A 20,823-nucleotide genomic window follows, 5' to 3' on the forward strand; every position below is an offset into this window, starting at 1 on the left:
GCCATGGAGGCCTTGGTTAGCATGGGGTCAGCCAAAGAGTGATAAAGTATTGCCAAGTATGTGGAGGGTCAGTGGGCTACCTGTGTGCATGTCTGAGACTTGTGTTGAACTACACCAGGTGGCTTGAGGTGGCTCAGATAGCTGAGCAGTTCCTCAGGAACTTGTACCTCTTGGTACAATAAGGCTGGCTCAGAGGCTTGGACCCAGCAAGGTGTGGGAAAGACTTGGCATCTTGAGAAAGAAATCTGCATAAAGTCAGTACCAATACTTTCACCTTGGAGTAATTCCTAAACATGAGATATCTACCAATGAGTAAGAATAACCTCTGAAAGTTTCTTCCAAAATATGTATCTATAATCTTCATTTTCAGGTAGGTTTAATTTCAAAAAGCTATTCCAATTACATTGTGATGTCTGTGGGACACCTGAAAATTAGATCTTACACATTCTATCAAAACATTTTTGCAGAATGCTAGACTTTATTTTGCATCAGTGTTTTACTACTCCTGGACTACTATTTATCCTTTGCCTGGAAATGATGAGATGAACTCTGCTCTCAGGGTGTGCAATGACATAAATTCATGGCACTTAGATTTACTTTTCTGTTGTTCATTCACTGGTGATGAACCCCTTTTATTCATGTTCTGTACACTTGCCTGCCTCTTGCATACACATCCACTGACATGCAATCTCAGTCAGCATCCTGTTATCCTACAAAGATCACATGGGAGCTGGAAGGAGGAATTCTCTATATGGAAAACTAATCCTGTGACATTTTCAGTGTGACAAGAAACAGGACATGCTGTAATTCTAACCAGACAGTCTGTTATTGAAAGACATGTGGTCCAATTTCTTGTCTAAAGAGCAGCTTTTAATAAGGACCAGAACTTTGGGTGCTAATCTAAGCCAAATTAAACTTTGCACACTTTGCGTCTTAACTATCACTGCCATGTTGTGTACTTCTTCAGTATTGCATAACTCTTTCACTACTTCCTGCTTGTTATGTAAGATCTTCTTTGGGTTTTTTTTTATGAAAATCAATGCAAATGTTAGAAAAAAAGAAGCAGCTGTGAATGGTAGATATCAGCTACATTGTAACACCTTTAAATGAAACTGTTTATTATTATCATAGGTTCAGTTCAGAAGAAAACCTATATAAAAATCTTCTGCCTGAAATCCATTGAAGAAAAGAAAAACTTCATATAGAGATTTCTAAGGGGAACAGGAGGCTGTTGAAGAAGGAACATAATGCTGGTGTCTGAAGATAAAGTCAGCTGACTAGCAGGTTTAATTTGCAGTGTTCTCTGGTAACTTTGGAGACATTTCTGTTAATAAAAAAGGATAAATTACATTTTGAAGTTAGAAGTTACAGTCAAGAGGAACACAACAACTTTGCTAAAGGCATGATTCACCAGTCTGTGCATGTTGGGATGGAGTTCATGTAATTAAAAAAAAAAAAAAAAGAAAAGAGGGAATCTATGTCAGTCTGTCTGAAAAGTTGCCACTGATCTGCATATATTATGCAGACCAAAGTCTCAGTAATACTGTTTCCTAACTATCTCCATCTGGATCACTGAGTTCTGAAATAAATAACAAAGCTTTTCCCATTTGAACCATGATTTTGATCAGAGCATTATACACCCAGAACCTCTGGGCCAAGAGAATTGATGTCTTGCAAAAGTCCCAAGGAATGTATTACTGAAGGTGTAAATCATAGACTGCTGTTTACCAAGAAATGCCATGGGTTATGCTGGTTAGAACCAAATCAAAATTAGAAAATCAGAACTAGGAAATCAAAATACTTTTGTACATCCTACATCCTTAAATCATATGTATAGCAGCATTGTTTGTGGAGTAGAGTTTCCTTCTGGGAACACCTGAAAAAGTTATAAGTCCTTTTAAGATGACCTCAGCGCTTGTAACTTAAATCGACTAAAACACAAAAACCCAAAAAAAAAATCTGTTCCACTGCTGCAAGTTCGCTAAGATACCCCAGCACTGACAGGACCCTGAATATCAACAAGCACCTGGGGTTTGGCTTCTTGGGCTCAGTGTCAACTTAGAAGCAGTGCAGCTGGTGGCCTTGAAGTAGAGAGACAGAAGCAAGTGGCTTCTCCTTCTTCACCCAGGGCTACTGCTGAGCTGAGGCTTGCCCTCTCACTCCCAGTTACCGACCAAGCTGCTGCTGCAGCAGCCACCCTGCAGGTGTGCCTGTGCTTGGCCCTGTGCCTCACCAACCATACCAGGACTTTGGTCCACAGGATGACTTCCGCGACTTTCCATGTGAGTCTGGAAGATGCTGGTTACTATCTCTGGACTTGACTCTGTCCTTGCCCAAAGTTCTTCCTTTCTGGCAAGCCTGGGGTCTCTGGTGGTGTCTTGCAATGGTCAGGCTGTGCCTGGCTCTCTTCACCATCCTTGTCCCATCCCAGCCTGCATTGTTGAGGGCTGAGGGATGGAGCTGGTTGGGGCAGGTGGGCACAGGTCTGTTGACCCCTCTCCAGCCCTCAGCCCTTGACAGTCATCTTTAAGTGCATATTTAGCAGAGAACAGGCATTGAATAAAACAGTGTTGATTTAATCTCTCATCTGAACAGTGGTATCTCATGCTAAGCAGCACTTAACTCTAGCTCTGACCAGGTTCCAAGGAAAGTAGATTTCAAAGCTGTGCTCAGATGAGAAACCCCTGTCAACCATGGTAAAGGTGCAAGCTCATAGTGGTGATTAACATTTTCCAGCAAAATGCAAATACAGTCGTGGAATGTAAAAGAGGTTTATGAGAAGTACCATGCTGGCCCTGCTGGAAGCTCCATTCTTCAGTTTTTCCACAGACCCAGTACAACGCGGATGGCAGCAATAAAGCACTATTCTCACTACCCGCCCTACTGAAATGTGTGTTTTAAGCAACTGCTACACGGGGTGGAAAGTTTAGCTTGGTGCCTGTTCTGTTTGGCCTTTTGGCTGAGACTGCTAAGGAGCAGGTTGTGTGAGGTTACTTTGCATTATATAGGTCGTTGTCCGCTAGCATCTGGCATCCAGCTACCAAGTCCTATCACATATGTATTCGTGCCCCTCAACCCCCCAGATACATACACACAGCAGTCAGTACTGACTTGCAGTCACTACCAGCTTGGTCCAGATCTCATTAAATGGCTTGAACTCTATCCACTACAAATCCCTGAGTCACCCTTTTCTGCAGTAAAAAATTTCCAAGACAGAGGTCCTTTTTGCTTGTCTATCTATTGAAGACTTGGACCTATGGAAGAAAACTGAAACAAACAGTGTTTTATGTGTCATTATGCTCATTTAATCCATGCACGCTACATAATTCATTTCATGTTGGCTACTCCTCAGGTGTCTAGAAGTTCCAAACTGAATTTATTTGTTCATCTCTCATACATCTGAACATTCACCTTTATAGCTTGATCCCTTTTCATGCACATAAAAACCTCTCCCAGTAGAGCTACTAAAAATTGTATACATTTTCATATATTTATCATATAAACAATTTTCATTGTCACCCTGTGTTTATTCAACAGTCCACTGAATCCTATGTATAATATTTTCAAAAAACACAAAAGGCTTGTTTTTGTAAACTAAGACAGATATGAGATAGGTATAGTACTACCAGAAACAACAGAACTGCATGTTTAAATAAGACTATAATACAGATATAAATAATTCCAAAGCAAGATTTTATATTTACATCATATGCTGTGATTTCTTGTAATCACTTTAAACAGGCTACAACCTTTTTTCTTTGTCTACTTAGCACCTAAGCCACAAGATCCATAATTAACACACAAAATGACCTCTTTTTCACTAGTTTTGGACAAGCTAGTACTTTAGGACAGTGCTACCTAACGTATATTTAGTTCTTACAAAACCATCTCTTTTAATTTTCTTGCTGTTTGAGAATCTAACACATGTGTGTGCTCGGAACAACGCTGACATTAATAAAAAGGTCAAATAAAAGTGCTTATAATGGGCCAACAAAGCTGGGATCTGAGCCAGACATTTATGGGCTAGCTTTGGCATAAAAGTAGACTTTCCACTCTCCTAAAAGCCAGATGTATTTGGTTGCTCTCCTCACCACTGCAATCAGAAATCTTTGATGATTCTGAAACTAGCAAATTACTGTTTAACCAGTTATTCAGTTCCTCCCTTACATCTATACCAGGAATTGGAGTATTGTCCTCTTCTGCCCTGGGCTTTATTTCAGATCTGCATAGGCAACCCTCTCTGCTAGCTCTGGAAGAGGAATAAAGGAAGGGACAAATGCATACAAATGCCTCCAACCTCTGAACAGGAACAGATGAGAAAATAGCTAGCAACCATCACTGGTTTGGCACTCTGAAAAGAGTTTGTTGGTGCAACTTAGGTCTAGAATAGGAAGAGACCAAATGCTGAGTAGACAGTGGAATCAGCAAACTGACCACAATATTAATATAAATACTGCTTTATTAATTCTTCCTCTGTGGTTTAGACATTTTCTTGGATAAAGTGTAGTATTAATCTGCCTATGTGTTTTGTACTCCATGGCTAGTGTATTGATTGTAGTGGAAAGCTACCTATAAAATAAGGTGTCACTCAAATTCAGTAGCTGCTTTTAATTTGGGTGGGAGGAGTTAAACCTGTATTGAGCAATGACGGGAGAGCAAAGTAATGTGATGTTCAGACGAGAATGAAGAATTAAACTTCATATGTTCCCCCCAGTGCCAAGATTCAGGGGCATACCAAGAAAGTGTTTAGTTCCCTACAGATAGTTCTGATAATAAAATCTAAATGAAGACTTTTATCATCCATATTTACACTCATGTTGTCATTAGAATCATTAGAATATCTTCTCCCTTCCTGAGAATTTTCCGGGAGAAAAAAATGTGGTCCACAATTCAGATTTTAAAGGACCAAACTACTGTATGTATAAAATAACTGGAGACTTCTCTCATTTCTTCCCATTTTTCTGAGACAGAGAAAATGCCATTTTTCAGCATGACAGTTTTTTCAAAGAGCAGAAATTCTCACATGTTCAACCAAAAAAGTCCCATATCTGTTAATCCCTTTACTGACAGTACCCAGTTGTAAAGCCTATCAAGGTTAAAAAATACCTTAGAATCTTCCTCAGAAACTAAGTTCTAGGGAAAGGAGTGGATTCACAACTTGATCCTCATGATACGGCTACACTTTTTTAAAGCCCATGAGTGTAATTTTTCATTCCTGTATGTGTTTAAGTCTGGACTAACAGATTTCAGAGATGAAATCCCTATAATAAAAAAATCAGCAAGCACCTTGATTGGCAAATTCACAGAACAGATCTCCCTTGGCATTTTTCTTAAACATGAAGCTGTATCTGGGGTATTATGCCTTAAAGCTGTCAAAGCAAATGACAATTCCTTTTCATTAGTCATGTGATAAAGAGCCTGAACTCCATTTAACAGTCAGTGAGCATTCATATGTGACCTATAAAACCTAGAAAGACAAAATTTATAATGGAAATGCTGACAGAACAGTATTTTAGCGTAACTACTGATTTTTTTGACAATTTGGCATCCTTGTAAAAATCAGCTTTGTTATATTTTTCTAAACTCACACAAACTCTTTAAATGTCATCCTGTAATTTTCTCCTTGCCAGTTATTTTTCCTGGTGGGAAACACAGTTCATTTTATGTTAATTTTTTCCAGAAATAAAATATTTCTTTTACTGAATAAAATAACATGACTGTAACAATAACACTACTTCTATGTTTTATATTCATAGATTTGTACTGAATGTTTAAATAGAATCATAGAATCATAGAATAGTTAGGGTTGGAAAGGACCTTAAAATCATCTAGTTCCAACACCCCTGCCATGGGCAGAGACACCTCAGACTAAACCATCTCACCCAAGCTCTGCCAACCTGGCCTTGAACACTGCCAGGGATGGAGCATTCACAACCTCCCTGGGCAACCCATTCCAGTGCCTCACCACCCTAACAGGAAAGAACTTCCTTACATCCTATCTAAACTTCCCTTGTTTAAGTTTTAACCTGTTACCCCTTGCCCTATCACTGCAATTCCTAGTGAAGAGTCCCTCACCAACATCCCTATAGCCCCACTTCAGATACTGGAAGGCTGCTATGAGGTCTCCACACAGCCTTCTCCAGGCTGAACAGCCCCAACTTTCTCAGCCTGTCTTCATACAGGAGGTGCTCCAGTCCCCTGATCATCCTCGTGGTCCTCCTCTGGACTTGTTCCAGCAGTTCCATGTCCTTTTTATGTTGAGGACACCAGAACTGCACACAATACTCCAGGTGAGGTCTCACAAGAGCAGAGTAGAGGGGCAGGATCACCTCTTTTGACCTGCTGGTCACACCTTTCTTGATGCAGCCCAGGATACAGTTGGCTTGCTGGCCTGCGAGTGCACACTGCCAGCACATGTTAATTTTCTCATCGACCAACACCCCCAAGTCCTTCTCTGCAGGGCTGCTCTGAATCTCTTCTCTGCCCAACCTGTAGCTGTGCCTGGGATTGCTCCGACCCAGGTGTAGGACCTTGCACTTGTCATGGTTAAACTTCTGGTGGAATCATATTTACTGAACTCTTTTCTCCAAAGGGGTCCAATTCATTTGTATCGAGGAAATATGACTGAATACATTACTAAGCATAACTATGCTGTATTAGCACTTGCAAATATATCACATCCTATCACATCTTTGAAAACTATTGTTTTGATTATAATATTTACTGGATAAAGTGGCTGGAAAATACTTACTCTAATGAGCTGAGTTACCATTATGTGTGATGTTATATAAGAGGCTGAGAAAAAAACATTTCTCCTATTTACCTAATTGCATCAAGTATTTGCCAAAACACAAGTTGGTAACAGAAAAAAGTGCAGTACAGAATCTTTCCAATAAATCACCAAAGGACAGAGGACCACTGAATCAAGGAGTTAGCTGCTCACTAGCAAGTCAGAGACTAACCAAGAAACAAACCCCTTCAAATTAGTAGATTAGATTAGTTTCAAATTTCAAACACATTGTGATACTTCAGAGAAGAAAGAGGTTATATGAAGTGCGACCTAATTCTAAAGAAAGGCAGACATCAGAATTTGCAGTAGTAGTATTATTCCTAAGGATTGCAATGTATGGTTCTGAATGGATGTGTTTGTTGACAGAGTCCTTCCAGTATTCGTTTTAAACATTTGCAATTTACTTGGCTCTTTGGTGCACTGTGAACAATTGCACTTTTTTCCACTTTTTTATTTTACTTGCTTTTACTCAAACATTATTTTAAGCTACTTGCATACCAACAAGGTGTTATATAGCTTGGATATGAGGAAAACAGATTCATCCCAGTCAGAATAATAAAGTAGTGGAGCAAGTTGCCCATTAATGTTATGAAGACTCTGTTCTTCAAGATTTTAAAGATCTGACTGGAGAAAATCCTAAACAGCCTGATCAGTTTCTTGATCCCAGAGTTGGCTTTGGTTTGGGTAGAAGGTAGGGACAGAGACCTCCTGGAGGCTTTTCCCACCAGAGTGACTCTGTGGTTCTCTTTCTAATATAAGGATGTAGTGAAACTGTAGATGAGAGTTTGCCCTTGCTCTCCAGCACCCTTTCCACTGTCTTCAAAGCATAATGGGTCAGTTCCCACTTTAGTCACCCATGCCATGTAGACAGCTTATGCTTCAGGCATCAGGGAGAGCACACCTTATGGTATATAGCAATAAGTTTCTAGCACATGGTAAGTCACTGGGTTTCATGTCTGAATGCTGTGAATTGCAGGGAATATTTCATAGCCCAATACACATATAAAAGCCAAACCTAAACACTTATGCATTGATAAAATCCACGTATTTGTGTTCAGATCTGAAATGGGGTTCCTTTGAAGGGATGTACTGTTAGAGCTGTAACTGGCAACACATGAAAACTCTGAAGGTGAAGCTCTTTCAAAAATACACTGTAAGGGAACTTGGAAAAGATGCTTATTGTTACAGAATTTTTAGTGCTTTGTTTTGGAGGATTTGTTATTTTTTCTTTGTTTTCCCCAGAAAATATTTTTAGTATGTTTTGATTCCCATGAAAGATACATTTCATTTAATAATACCACTAAAATTGATGATTAAAACAGTTTTGTGCTTTGATCTCATTCTACTGGATCATGCATTGCCTGTGTGCATTGCCATTCAAATGCATAGGATAACCCCTAGTTTAAAAGTTGAGGAATACTAGCTGTGTCATCTTTTTCTAAATAACTGGTGTTCTTATCAAGATGTCGGTCTAGGGTTTTATTTATTTCAGCATTTGCTCACATGAAAAATCAGTGCAAAATCTTCCTCAAACCCACTAGAAATAAATGATCAAGGAGAAGCAAGCCATCTGAGCCTACTAGACTTCAAAAAAGCCATTTTAATGGAGCTTCTTTGTATTCTGTAAAAGGCACCTTGTATTTTGAATGAAGAGCATCTGGCCATCTTCAGACACAAGTAGTAGTCTAGTTAAACAAACAACAAAACCAAATCTTCGATTGGCTGGACAGTCTATCCACAAGGTTTTTCTCCAAATATCTACACAAGGTTTTTCTCAAGCTCTTCTCTTAAAAGCATCTTCTGGATGAAACAAAAAAAGAAGATCAGCCAGCCTGCTATGTGAAGATGTTGACTTTCCGGACTGCGAAAAGGAAGATACTGTGACACTGGGATAGAGTATCCTGTGACACTGGGATAGAGTATCCTGTAACACCTAATGATTAAATTAACTTAATAAGAACCAAGCAGATCCACTCAGAATGTGAATAAATCCTTCACATGATACAACAGTTCAGTTAAGACATACAGCATCACCACAGGCATAAAAAGAAAGTAAAACTAAATCTTTGTAGCATTTGATTTTGCAAAATAAAACATAATTGTATTTCATTTTGACATCAAAGGCATAAAACAAAATTTAAAATAATCACATTCACCTTTTGAAGTTGTTATTAAAATCAGGCATTGTCCCACTGTGCATATCCTACTTCCGTAAGGAAATTTTTTTTGCTTGCAGCTATAAAAAGAATTCTTTTTACTTTTTAGATAAAATTCCTGTTCTTAAAGTTGACAGGTTAAAGGAGCTGAACATATAAAGAAAATTAAGATGCTTTATTTCTGACTTATTCCTGTCAGTTTCCTTATTCAAACACTAAAGCTTTCCTGGGCTTTCAATATGACTCTCAGTGGCCTGATAAAGGTCAACCACAAAACAAAAAAAGTCAGAAAAAGGAGTGAATGTATTAAAAAGGTAAAGGTAAATACAAAATAATACAATGAGTAGTAAGACAAAAGGTAGGAAAAGAAGGTCTATGAATGCAAAGTTTATTAATCAGAAGTGGAAAAAGAGAGGAGAGTAGTTAAAAAGTATGTAAAAGATCTTCCCAGGATCCTTTGCATAAACTGTCTTGGCATAGCCTTTAAAAAACTGCTTTCCTTAAGGAAAGGTGTCAGAGTGTTTTTATGTTTGGCAGCTGCCTGCTTTGTCTGGCTTTCTATGCTTCCAGAAATCTTGGAAGAAACATAATATTGTGTGCAGGAGGCAACGGTTGCCTGAGACCAGTGAGGTGAGCAGGAGATTTGATTGTGAGGCAGCAGCTCTAAAATTCCTCAGGATTGCTGCTTCCACAAATCCCAAATAAATCATATTTTGGCAAAAGAACTGGAATGTGAATGAATAATCATGGGACAGGAATTTATTCCAGCAAATATGTAGCATTTCAGTACTCCCCAAGAAAGAAATCTGTCACCAAAGGGAAACCCATACCAGATGACAGGAGAACTCTTAGTACTCCACATCAGATCTCCTTTGAAATGAGTCACATGTAAAACAGTACTTGCTACAGACATTTTAAGTGACATGTGATATGACAACTGAAAGTTGCATCTGGTGATGCTCCTCCCATCAGGCAGGCCAAAAGGCAGAGGCAAAATCATTCTCTACTGACGTCAATGGGAGTTCTGCCACTGTCTGAGACTAGGGCCAAGAGTTCACTCCAGGACTTTTTCTCAGGTTATTTATCATAATTGTTTTTAGTTGGCAGTTTCATAGTTGGGAACCCACTTTGTCTTTTTTATATTTCATTAGAGTATATTTCTGCTGATTATAAATGGTTTTCTATTAGCTAAAACATATGTCATGACAAGACATTAAAGTTGGGTGTTGAAATCGTAATACTGTATGCTCTCTCATATGTGTTATTTACCCCTTCTAGTTGTGGTTGCTTCTGTTTGTATTAGGAGGTGTCCTGTGGCTTTGCTGGAGATTTTGCTTTTCGTTTTGTGATTCCTCGTCATCATCAACATTTGAGTAAGAAATCCACCCATTCACAGAAAGGTAATTTTTTGAGCCAGAGATAATGTTGTTTCTGTTTGTTGAGTTGTAGTGGTACAGTTCAGTTTCTGTTTCTGAGGGCATAGACTCTGCTAGCCATAGGAATGTACAAACAGGAACAAGGTTAACATGAACTTCTAGATGTCCTACCTAAATGTAATGAAACAAAAATACTTTCTCTCTCTTAGTATGCTGTCAAATAATTAATTTATAATTTATTTGTAGAAAAGAAATTACAAATAAAATAGATTGAGATCTTCTGGTAAAACCATATGCTTTCTGATCAATTTTACACCACATTAATACTTATTAATTTGTAGATAGTTCATTGAAATAGGATAGTGCATAAACATTTCCATGTGCTTGAATGGGTGTGCTGGTAGAATATTCACCTTATGTGATATTTAAACTGACAACTAATAAATCTTGCTCATATTTGTGACAAAATGAAATATAGGAATACATTTTTTTCACTAATGTGATTTCATTAACTGCAATTTAACAATTTTATACAAAGCAAAATTATGTAATGAAACAAATGCTGGGGCTATTTTTTTTATTTTTATTTTTATTTTTATTTTATTTTTATTTTTATTTTTATTTTTATTTTTATTTTTATTTTATTTTTATTTTTATTTTTATTTTTATTTTTATTTTTATTTTTATTTTTATTTTTATTTTTATTTTTATTTTATTTTTATTTTTATTTTTATTTTTATATATAACGTGTTCTGCTATTTCATATAAAACACAATCCTAGAAGTGGCATATCTTGCTGCATCTGGCTTCCAAGAGGTATTTTAAAAGCGGCATAAAAGCATGTTCATGCAGGTACAGAGCCACATTTTAAGAAGACAGGATAAAACCTCGTAAATGCATATAAATGTTTTTATGGACATTACAACTACTTTACACTAGCTAGTGGTTGCTACTGTAAAGCAACCAGAGAAAACTGGCTTCAAGATAGGAAATAATATTGACAGTGCTGAGTTCCTTACACAATATGGTATTCAACTGCATAAACATCCTCATATTACAATACCTCATACAAGAAACATACATGTTGCTGAGATAGAGAGTCATAAACTAGATAAAAGCCACCATATACAATGAAAAAGATAGTAGGGTTCAGTGTGGAGGTGACCTTATTTCCATTCCATAAACAGGTTTTGGTAATGTGTGTGGTGTTTATCTCAAAAACAGTGAGAGAATATTTTAAGATTTTGTAATTATTGTCATAGGACAAATATGGTTCTTATTCTTTAGGGCCACTCATACATATTAAATGAATGTACTTCCCAAGTGCATTTGATTAATAGGAACACAAAAGCTATTGGAACAATTGCAGAAAACTCCAGACTGTAAGATTACCAGATTCAAACTCAGGAAAGGAAACAGCTGACATCCAGCAAAAAACCCAGAAGGCATGAAAAGGAGGCCTGGGCATGAAACATAATGTATGTACAGTTTATACTTGCAGATAGGTATACTTCCTTGATTCATTGTATTAAAATTGTGCCGATGTATCTTTCTACAGGTAAAAAGGCAGATGGGTTAGATGAGTAAATATCAAATTTCCAGATCTGAATTCTCATGTCAGTGGCCTTAGAAAATAGACTGAAACCATAAGTCATCTCTTTCACTTCCACTTTTGATTAAGCACAATAAAGCCAAGACTGTCATTTGATTCCCAGTGAGAAACAACACAGAACTCCTTCCAAATTCACGGTACAATGGCCAAAATTTAGTATGAATTTAAACTCGCAATAATACATAAAGGACAGTACTGGAAAAGAGCAGTAATTAAAATCTTTCTACTTAAACCCAAAAGACTCACCTAATAATGAGATTTCCATGTCAATTCTTCTCTTAGTTATCTATATTTGTTTCTCCCATTAAAAAAAAGAACATATAAAAACTTAACAAGTCCACTTGTATTCTAAATAAATTATTTCAAGAAAAAAAAAATTACATGAGAGCTATTCTGCAGCATAATTTATCATTACTAGAAGACTCAGCAAAGAAATACTTTACATTTTTTGGAAACTTAGCTTTTTTGGGTGAAAATGCATTTTTCAAAATGAGAGCAAACCAGAATTCTTATAAAAAAATAGCATAAGCTCGTAACTGGCATTACAAATATTTTTTCAGGAATATAATATAAGATCATTCACAGTATTACTGATTCTTTCTTCCCTCCATCTACTGTTGGGGCATTTTTAAAAATAAAATGAAGCCTAACACATTGACAATGTATATGCAGTAAATAATTATAAAGTGAATTCAACTCTTAAGTTTCCATCTTTGACAAAATATTATACACTGCCGCCTCCATACTGACTTGGCACTAGTCCTCAAAATGTCCTTGGCTCGAGAATGGCTTACAATAAAGTCTTGAGCCAAAGCAGGCATTTTCTTGGCATTAGATACAACTATCTCTGCCCATTTTAGAGGAAGTTTTGCAATAAATGGGGTTCAGTTTATAATTTTACACCAAAAAAAAAAAAAAACCCCACCCAAAAACCCCACAAACATTAACTATTTACTCAACTCTCTGTAAGAAGAAAAGAAAAAAATGGTGTCTTATAGAAGAGGTATACAGGCAAGGTGCAGTGTGAGGGGTGGTTTAGAGAAGGACAGGTTGTGGTTGAAAATAACCAGTGAAAGTCACTTCTTAAAATACTGAGAAAACTCTATTCAATTGATATATAAATGCGGATAACTCCTGTCCTTTAAGCAGAGTCCAGCAGAAAGTGAAATAGAACTCTGGCAAAATAAAGATGTGTTATTCCTGTACCTTAATTTAACCACATAGTCTTGCACTAAGTAATAGCACAAGTGTTTTCTGCCAGCCTTGAGCTTACTCAGTGTGTTCATTTCTTGTTGAGAAAGATATCAGTGTGTTGCTTTTTGTCTTACTGGGGAATTTCAAGCAGTTAGCTTTTATCTAGGCCTTCATTTAAAATGACCACCAGGAAAAAAGACATCTTAGTCAAAATGCCTGATTATATTAAAAAATCTGCAGGAGTACTGATGATTTTACAATCACACCCAATGAGTAAGGCATTGAATCACTTACACAGTTACTGCTGTTTATAAACAGTAATATTCTGTATATATTTCCTATTATAGAAACTTTAAACAGCCTGGAATCCTTTTCTGCAGGAAAAAAATAAATAAAAGGCAAGAAACAAGGACAAAAATGTAACACTTTGAAGTGAACTCGGCTTGGACTATTTCTGTAGTATTACATCACTGCTGGGAAACTAGTGCACCGTGGCCATTTACTGGAAAACTAAATGCATAGAATATGGAATATATAAAAATTTAATAAACTGAAGGTAAAAGCAGTGGACTATGCTAAAGTCAAGTTCTGAAAGATTTCAATTAAACTCGACTAATTTATATACAGAATCCAAAAATGGTCTTAAGAATTTTCACTTTCTTGTCACGATTATAGACAGGTTAAATGCTTCCAAGAACTATTATTTACATTTATTTGATTTATTCAATCTTTCATTTAATGTCATTAACATATGGTTAACCTCAAATATATTTAACACTAATTTTACAGTTTAAATCCAGTGTTCCAACTCAATTTTTTTTGTAGTGAAGCCCATACTGTGGGCAAAGGAACAGTTCCAGGATGCTATTAAAATCAGAGATTCTCCTGTTGGTTGCAGACAATATTGACTTAAGTCACCCATCCAGAGACCCAGATCTCAGGCAGTGTGACTTAACTCATGTACTTCAGAGAATCAGTCATTGGGATCCCTGGTAGGACCTTGGTCTGTACCCTAAAGGACAGTGTTATATCAGAATAGAGGGTCTTCCTTCTTGTTGTTTTAGAAGTGAGAATGAATGGCTCATATAGTTAGACTATTACTAAGGACAGCTGAGTCGTGAAATGCAACACAGTAAAAGAAGTCTTGTCATGATATCGGTAACCACTAATGCCTTGAAGGCAGATAAGGCTACAATCTTGTCATCTCTCCACCACAAACCTCATCTGATTTTATTTGTTCCAGAGGTATAGAAATGGAGGAAAGGGACAAATGGTCTTCAATATTGCATGTATAAAATAACATCTCCAATGGAGATGTATATTCTTTAGGAGTTGAGTTTAAATTTTTTCTTTGAAATCTAATACTTCCCATATAACCTCAGGCATATCATTCCTCTGGTCAGGAGCTGGCAGAGTGCCTAATGCCATGTCTTCTGTCAGATTATTGCTGCAGTGTGTGCTTTCATTTCACATTTAATTAATAAGTGCACTCAAATAAAAAGTGTCAGCACCTGTTTAAACCTCCATTAACTGCACTGGCTTTCTGAGCAATCATTTCAGGCTGCTGATGTGTGACATGAAACCAGCAGTACTGTTTCAGTGGTGTGAGAAGATGGTACCCACCACTCCTGGCATTGAGCAGCTCTGACAAACCTTAAATGAGACTGCTGCTGAGAGACACTCTGAAGGATACAAATGACAGCAAAACTGGTTGCTAAATCAGAGTATCCTTGATCTTGCCTGATGTTACTGTGCTGTCGATGTTTAGGTTCAACCATGCAAACAAAGGTTACCACACTGTTGTGTATTACCTGAAAAACTTCTCATTTCAAAGCAATGTTGAATGAAATGTATTTTTTCTTCATATAAGAAGTATCATATCAGTCTCTGTAGTCAAATTCCACATAAACATAATTCAAGCAATGGTGTATCTTCTTGTTTATATTTCCTTTTTCCATATACATAAAGCTAAAATAGTGTAGCATAGTGCAGAATGCCTTCCTTTGAAAAAAAAATTAAATTCCCATAGGTTAACTTGCACCAGAAAGTCCAACATGTTTCAGCTAATGGCCTTTCTCAGTAATGCAGCATTTTGGTGTATCTAGTTGCTTGAGATAAAAAAATATTTCTTTTCTACAGGGAATGATCATAGAATCGTAGAAACAGAACCATAGAATCACTGAATGGTTTGGGTTCAAGGGACTTTTAAAGGTCATCTAGTCCAACCCCCTGCAATGAGCAGGGACATCTTCAGCAAAACCAGGTTGTTCAGAAACACATCCAGCCTAACCTTCAATTTCTCCATGGAAAGGAAATCGACCACCACTCTGGACAACCTGTGCCAGTGTTTCATCACCCTTATTGTAAAAAATTACTTTGTTACATCTAGTTTAAATCTACCCTTTTTTATTTTAAAGACGTTACGTCTTCTCCTATTGTGACAGGCCCAATTTTCCACTTCTTTGCTTATCAGGCAAACTGAAATGACAAGTTATACTACAAAATAGATTAGCATTTGTGCTGTTGATTACTTTTAGTCTGACTGGCTGATAATAACTTGTTTCTGTCCACTTCCTACTTAATGTATCATCTACTATTTTTTCAGTCACTCCTGTTCAAATGACATTTTGGTTTGAGACAACTCCTCCAGCTCATCCATACAGCATGTGAATCTCAATAAATTTCAGAACTCAAAAATACCTGTGACTATATTTATACAGCTTATATTCTTCTCTTTTGCCTTCCTTGAGCCCCTAAATATGCTTCAGGACTAGAATGGTAAACATGGACTAGAACAGGAGATCCGTGAAAGGTTTCTGCACATGAAGAATTTCACAATTAAGCAAGAAGCTAAGTTCAAATCTCTAGATTTCAAGTATTTACTACTGGTAAATAGGACCATAGCTTTAATAATGAATGTTTGATATAAATAATCAACTGTAAATTTAGTAATAGGCAGGTGATTAATGCATTTTTATGATACCAAAATCTTTCTGAAAATTAAATAGGTGTTTTTCCATTTTGGGGCTGGATAGGTTCATCTGTCCCAGAGCACCAATAGTAGGAAGCAATGTTTTCATGCTTGCTTTCATATGTGTAAGCTGTTTGCACTATGTAGCCCTTTTTGACCTTTAAAAGCTGACATTGCTTGTGGAAGTACCCGTTATGTGAAAAATTAGCCATGTTAGGGTTCGCAAATAGAAGAGAGCTCATCTGAATTCACATCCATAACCACCTGAATGGCTTCTTTCAATTCATTCAGTCCCATAAGTGTATTCCAAGTGCTTCTTTTTTTTTTTTTTTTTAGCTCTTATTTCCTCCCACTTGTCTTCCACTTACACAGAAGTCTATTTTAATTTTTTTTTTCCACTGAAAATGTCAACATTTATTCATTTATTCATTTATTGCTTTGTTGGGCCACCCCTGAAGAAACAAAGATTGATCCAAGGTGTCAAGGCTGCTCTCTTCCTTTTCCTGCTCTCCCTCCCTCTTCCATAAATTAAAGCAAGGTTAAATAAATACTTTTCTGTGAGTCTTAGTACAGGTAGATCTTTGTCAACATTTCCTTATGCCTTCTCATACAAGGTTTAAATGCATACAGGAAAAGTCAAAGATCTCTTTATCACCATTTTGATGAATTAACTTTTTGTTTCATTATTAATTATTTTAATTTATCATAACCAGGGTCCTAATTATATTTTTATTTTTCTACCCAGCCTCTCAAGCCACTCAGTCAGTGATGCTAGCTGGTGCTCAAGTCTTCGTATTCTGAATGCAGAAATCTATATTCAGCCTTATTACAGGCATATGAGGACATCATTCTCCCGTTTTGCTCTAAGACATGATTCAATAACAACTCAGTGTTCTTTCTGTTCAAGTTCTTCATCAGCTAATTCCCCAGTGATAAGATACTAAGCTGAAAGAGAAGAAAATTCTGAATATGCACATTTTCACATATTCACATATGTCTGTATACATATATACTCTTAATTCAGGAAAGGGTCAAAAAAAAATTCCATGAAAACAAACAAAAGGAAAGGAGTATGGCAGTACTTTTGAAGTTACAAATTATAAAGGACCAATGAACGTATCTGATCAGTTTTCCCAATTTTGTGTTAAGACCATGTGAAAATAATTTCTGTTTGCAAACATTGGCTAAATAGCTGAATAGGATTTTTTTCCCCAACTCTTTCTGTTTCTTCACAGTAGTGTTCTCCTAGATTCTTTGCATACCCTTTTCTTCAGAAAACTTGATAGACTTTTAGGTTTTGTGGAGTCCTGGAAAAATCCTAAAATATGGCAGTCTTTCCCATGTTGCAGGAGGCATTCTGGACTTCTCATTGTTTGTTTGCTTTACTGTTTGGTTTTGTATAAAAGGTGTGCTTTAGGTTATTGCATTTCTTTAGACAGGCTGTGTGCAATATAGTGGTTTATAATTGTTAATGGTATCATTTTGTTCAATAACTGGAAGTTTGTTTATTTAACAGCATTTGAATAACACCTTAGGAAGTGACTGCCTTTTTCAGTCACGGGCTGCTGTATGGGACACCTGGTTTGCTGGTGACAGGCGGGATACACCAGTCCCAGAGAAGAAAAAGGGTTTTGGGGCAGGAGTTAGCAGGGCTTATTGACAGGGCTTTAAACTAGTTATGAAGGGGGGAGGGGATTTAACTGGGCCTGTTGGGGACAAGCCCAAGAGGAACATGCTAGGGATTGAAGGATGGCGGGCTAAGGAGGACTATCAATCTCTTGTTTCACTTGTGGGAAAGGATAGCTTTTTAGACCCTGTCCCGCAGGGGAAAAAGGGTACTAGGACTGGCTCCCTGAAATGCCTGTACACCAATGCACGCAGCATGGGGAATAAACAGGAGGAGTTAGAAGTCTGTGTGCGGGCTAAAGGTTATGATCTAGTGGCGATTACAGAGACATGGTGGGACAGTTCACATGACTGGAATGTGGTCATGGATGGCTATGTCCTTTTTAGGAAAGATAGGTCAGCAAAGCGAGGTGGTGGAGTGGCTCTTTACGTGAGAGAGCAACTAGAATGTATTGAGTTCTGTCCGGGGTCGGATGAGGAGCAAGTGGAATGTCTGTGGGTACGAATCAAGGGGCTGACTGGCACGGGTGATACAGTTGTGGGGGTCTATTACAGACCTCCTGATCAGGACGAAGGAGTTGATGAGGCTTTCTACAGGCAACTGGAAGTAGCCTCGCGACTACATGCCTTAGTCGTCGTGGGGGACTTTAATTACCCCGATATTTGCTGGAAGACTCACACAGCCAGTCATTCACAGTCTAGGAGGTTCCTCGAGTGCATTGATGATAATTTCTTAATGCAAATGGTGGACGTACCAACTAGGGGAGCAGCGCTGCTAGATTTAGTACTCGCCAACAAGGAGGGTTTGGTCGAAGTGGTGACGGTCAATGGCAGCCTTGGCTGCAGTGACCATGAGATGGTGGAGTTTAGGATCCTGTGTGGGAGGAATAGAATACCTAGCAAAGCCACAGTTCTGGATTTCCGAAGGGCCAACTTTGGCCTCTTCAGTCAACTGCTAAGGGAAGTCTCATGGGAAAGTGTACTAGGCGGTAAAGGGGCTCAAGATAGTTGGTTAGCATTCAAGGACCGCTTCTTCCAAGCTCAGGATCGGAGCGTCCCAATGAGTAGGAAGTCAAGTAAGGGATCTAGGAGACCGGCGTGGTTAAACAAGGAGCTGCTGGGCAAACTCAAGTGGAAAAGGAGAATCTATGGATTATGGAAGGAGGGGCTGGCCGCTTGGGAGGAATATAGGACAGTTGTTAGAGGATGTAGGGAGGCAATTAGGACAGCTAAGGCCTCCTTGGAACTCAATCTTGCTAGTCGGGTTAAAGACAATAGAAAGGGCTTCTTCAAATACATAGCAAATAAAACTAACACAAGAGGCAATATAGGCCCACTGCTGAACGAAGTGGGTACCCTGGAGACAGAGGATATAAAGAAGGCAGAGGTGCTGAATGCCTTCTTTGCCTCTGTCTTTACTCCTGCAGACTCTCCCCGAGGGCCCCGGATTTCTATAGCCCCAGAAGGAGTCAGGACAAAGGAGGAGTTTGCTTTGGTAGATGAGGATTGGGTTAGGGATCAGCTATGCAATCTGGACATCTGTAAATCGATGGGTCCGGATGGAATGCACCCACGGGTGCTGAGGGAGCTGGCGGAGGTCATTGCTAGGCCACTTTCCATCATCTTTGGTAAGTCGTGGGAAACGGGCGAGGTGCCTGAGGATTGGCGGATGGCAAAGGTCACACCAATCTATAAGAAGGGCAAGAAGGAGGACCCGGGTAACTATAGACCGGTCAGCCTTACCTCCATCCCTGGAAAGGTGATGGAACAACTTATTCTTGACTCCATCACTAGGCATATCAAGGATGAGGGGGTCATTAAGAACAGCCAACATGGTTTTATGAGGGGGAAGTCATGTATGACCAACCTTATAGCCTTCTATGAGGAAGTGACTAGGTGGAGGGATGATGGTAGAGCGGTAGATGTAGTTTTTCTTGATTTCAGTAAGGCATTTGATACTGTCTCCCACAGCATCCTCATAGATAAGCTAAGGAAGTGTGGGCTTGACGATCAAGTAGTGAGGTGGATCGAGAACTGGTTGAAAGGAAGAAGGCAGAGAGTTGTGGTCAATGGCGCAGAATCTAGCTGGAGGTCTGTGACTAGTGGAGTTCCTCAGGGGTCGGTGCTGGGACCGGTGCTGTTTAATATTTTCATCAATGACCTGGATGAGGGAACTGAGTGCACCCTCAGCAAGTTTGCTGATGACACAAAACTGGGAGGAGTGGCTGACACACCAGAGGACTGTGCTGCCATTCAGCGAGACCTGGACAGGCTGGAGAGTTGGGCGGGGAGAAACTTGATGAAATTTAACAAGGGCAAGTGTAGAGTCTTGCATCTGGGGAAGAACAACCCCATGTACCAGTACAGGTTGGGGGTTGACCTGCTGGAAAGTAGTGAACGGGAAAGGGACCTGGGGGTCCTGGTGGATAGGAGGATGACCATGAGCCAGCAATGTGCTCTTGTGGCCAAGAAGGCAAATGGCATCTTAGGGTGCATTAGAAAGGGAGTGGTTAGTAGGTCAAGAGAGGTTCTCCTCCCCCTCTACTCAGCCTTGGTGAGGCCGCATCTGGAATATTGTGTCCAGTTCTGGGCCCCTCAATTCAAGAAGGACAGGGAATTGCTTGAAGGAGTCCAGCGCAGAGCCACAAAGATGATTAAGGGAGTGGAACATCTCCCTTATGAGGAGAGGCTGAGGGAGCTGGGTCTCTTTAGCTTGGAGAAGAGGAGACTGAGGGGTGACCTCATCAATGTTTACAAATATGTGAAGGGTAGGTGTCAGGATGATGGAGCTAGGCTTTTTTCAGTGATATCCAGTGATAGGACAAGGGGCAATGGGTGTAAACTGGAGCATAGGAAGTTCCACGTTAACATCAGGAAGAACTTCTTTACTGTAAGAGTGACAGAGCACTGGAACAGGTTGCCCAGGGGGGTTGTGGAGTCTCCTACACTGGAGATATTCAAGGCCCGCCTGGACAAGTTCCTGCGTGATGTACTGTAGGTTACCCTGCTCTTGCAGGGGGGTTGGACTAGATGATCTTTTTAGGTCCCTTCCAACCCTTGGGATTCTGTGATTCTGTGATTCTGTGCCTGATTAAAAG

This window comes from Lathamus discolor, chromosome 4, assembly GCF_037157495.1.
Source record: "Lathamus discolor isolate bLatDis1 chromosome 4, bLatDis1.hap1, whole genome shotgun sequence".
NCBI classification, from domain to species: Eukaryota; Metazoa; Chordata; class Aves; order Psittaciformes; family Psittacidae; genus Lathamus; species Lathamus discolor.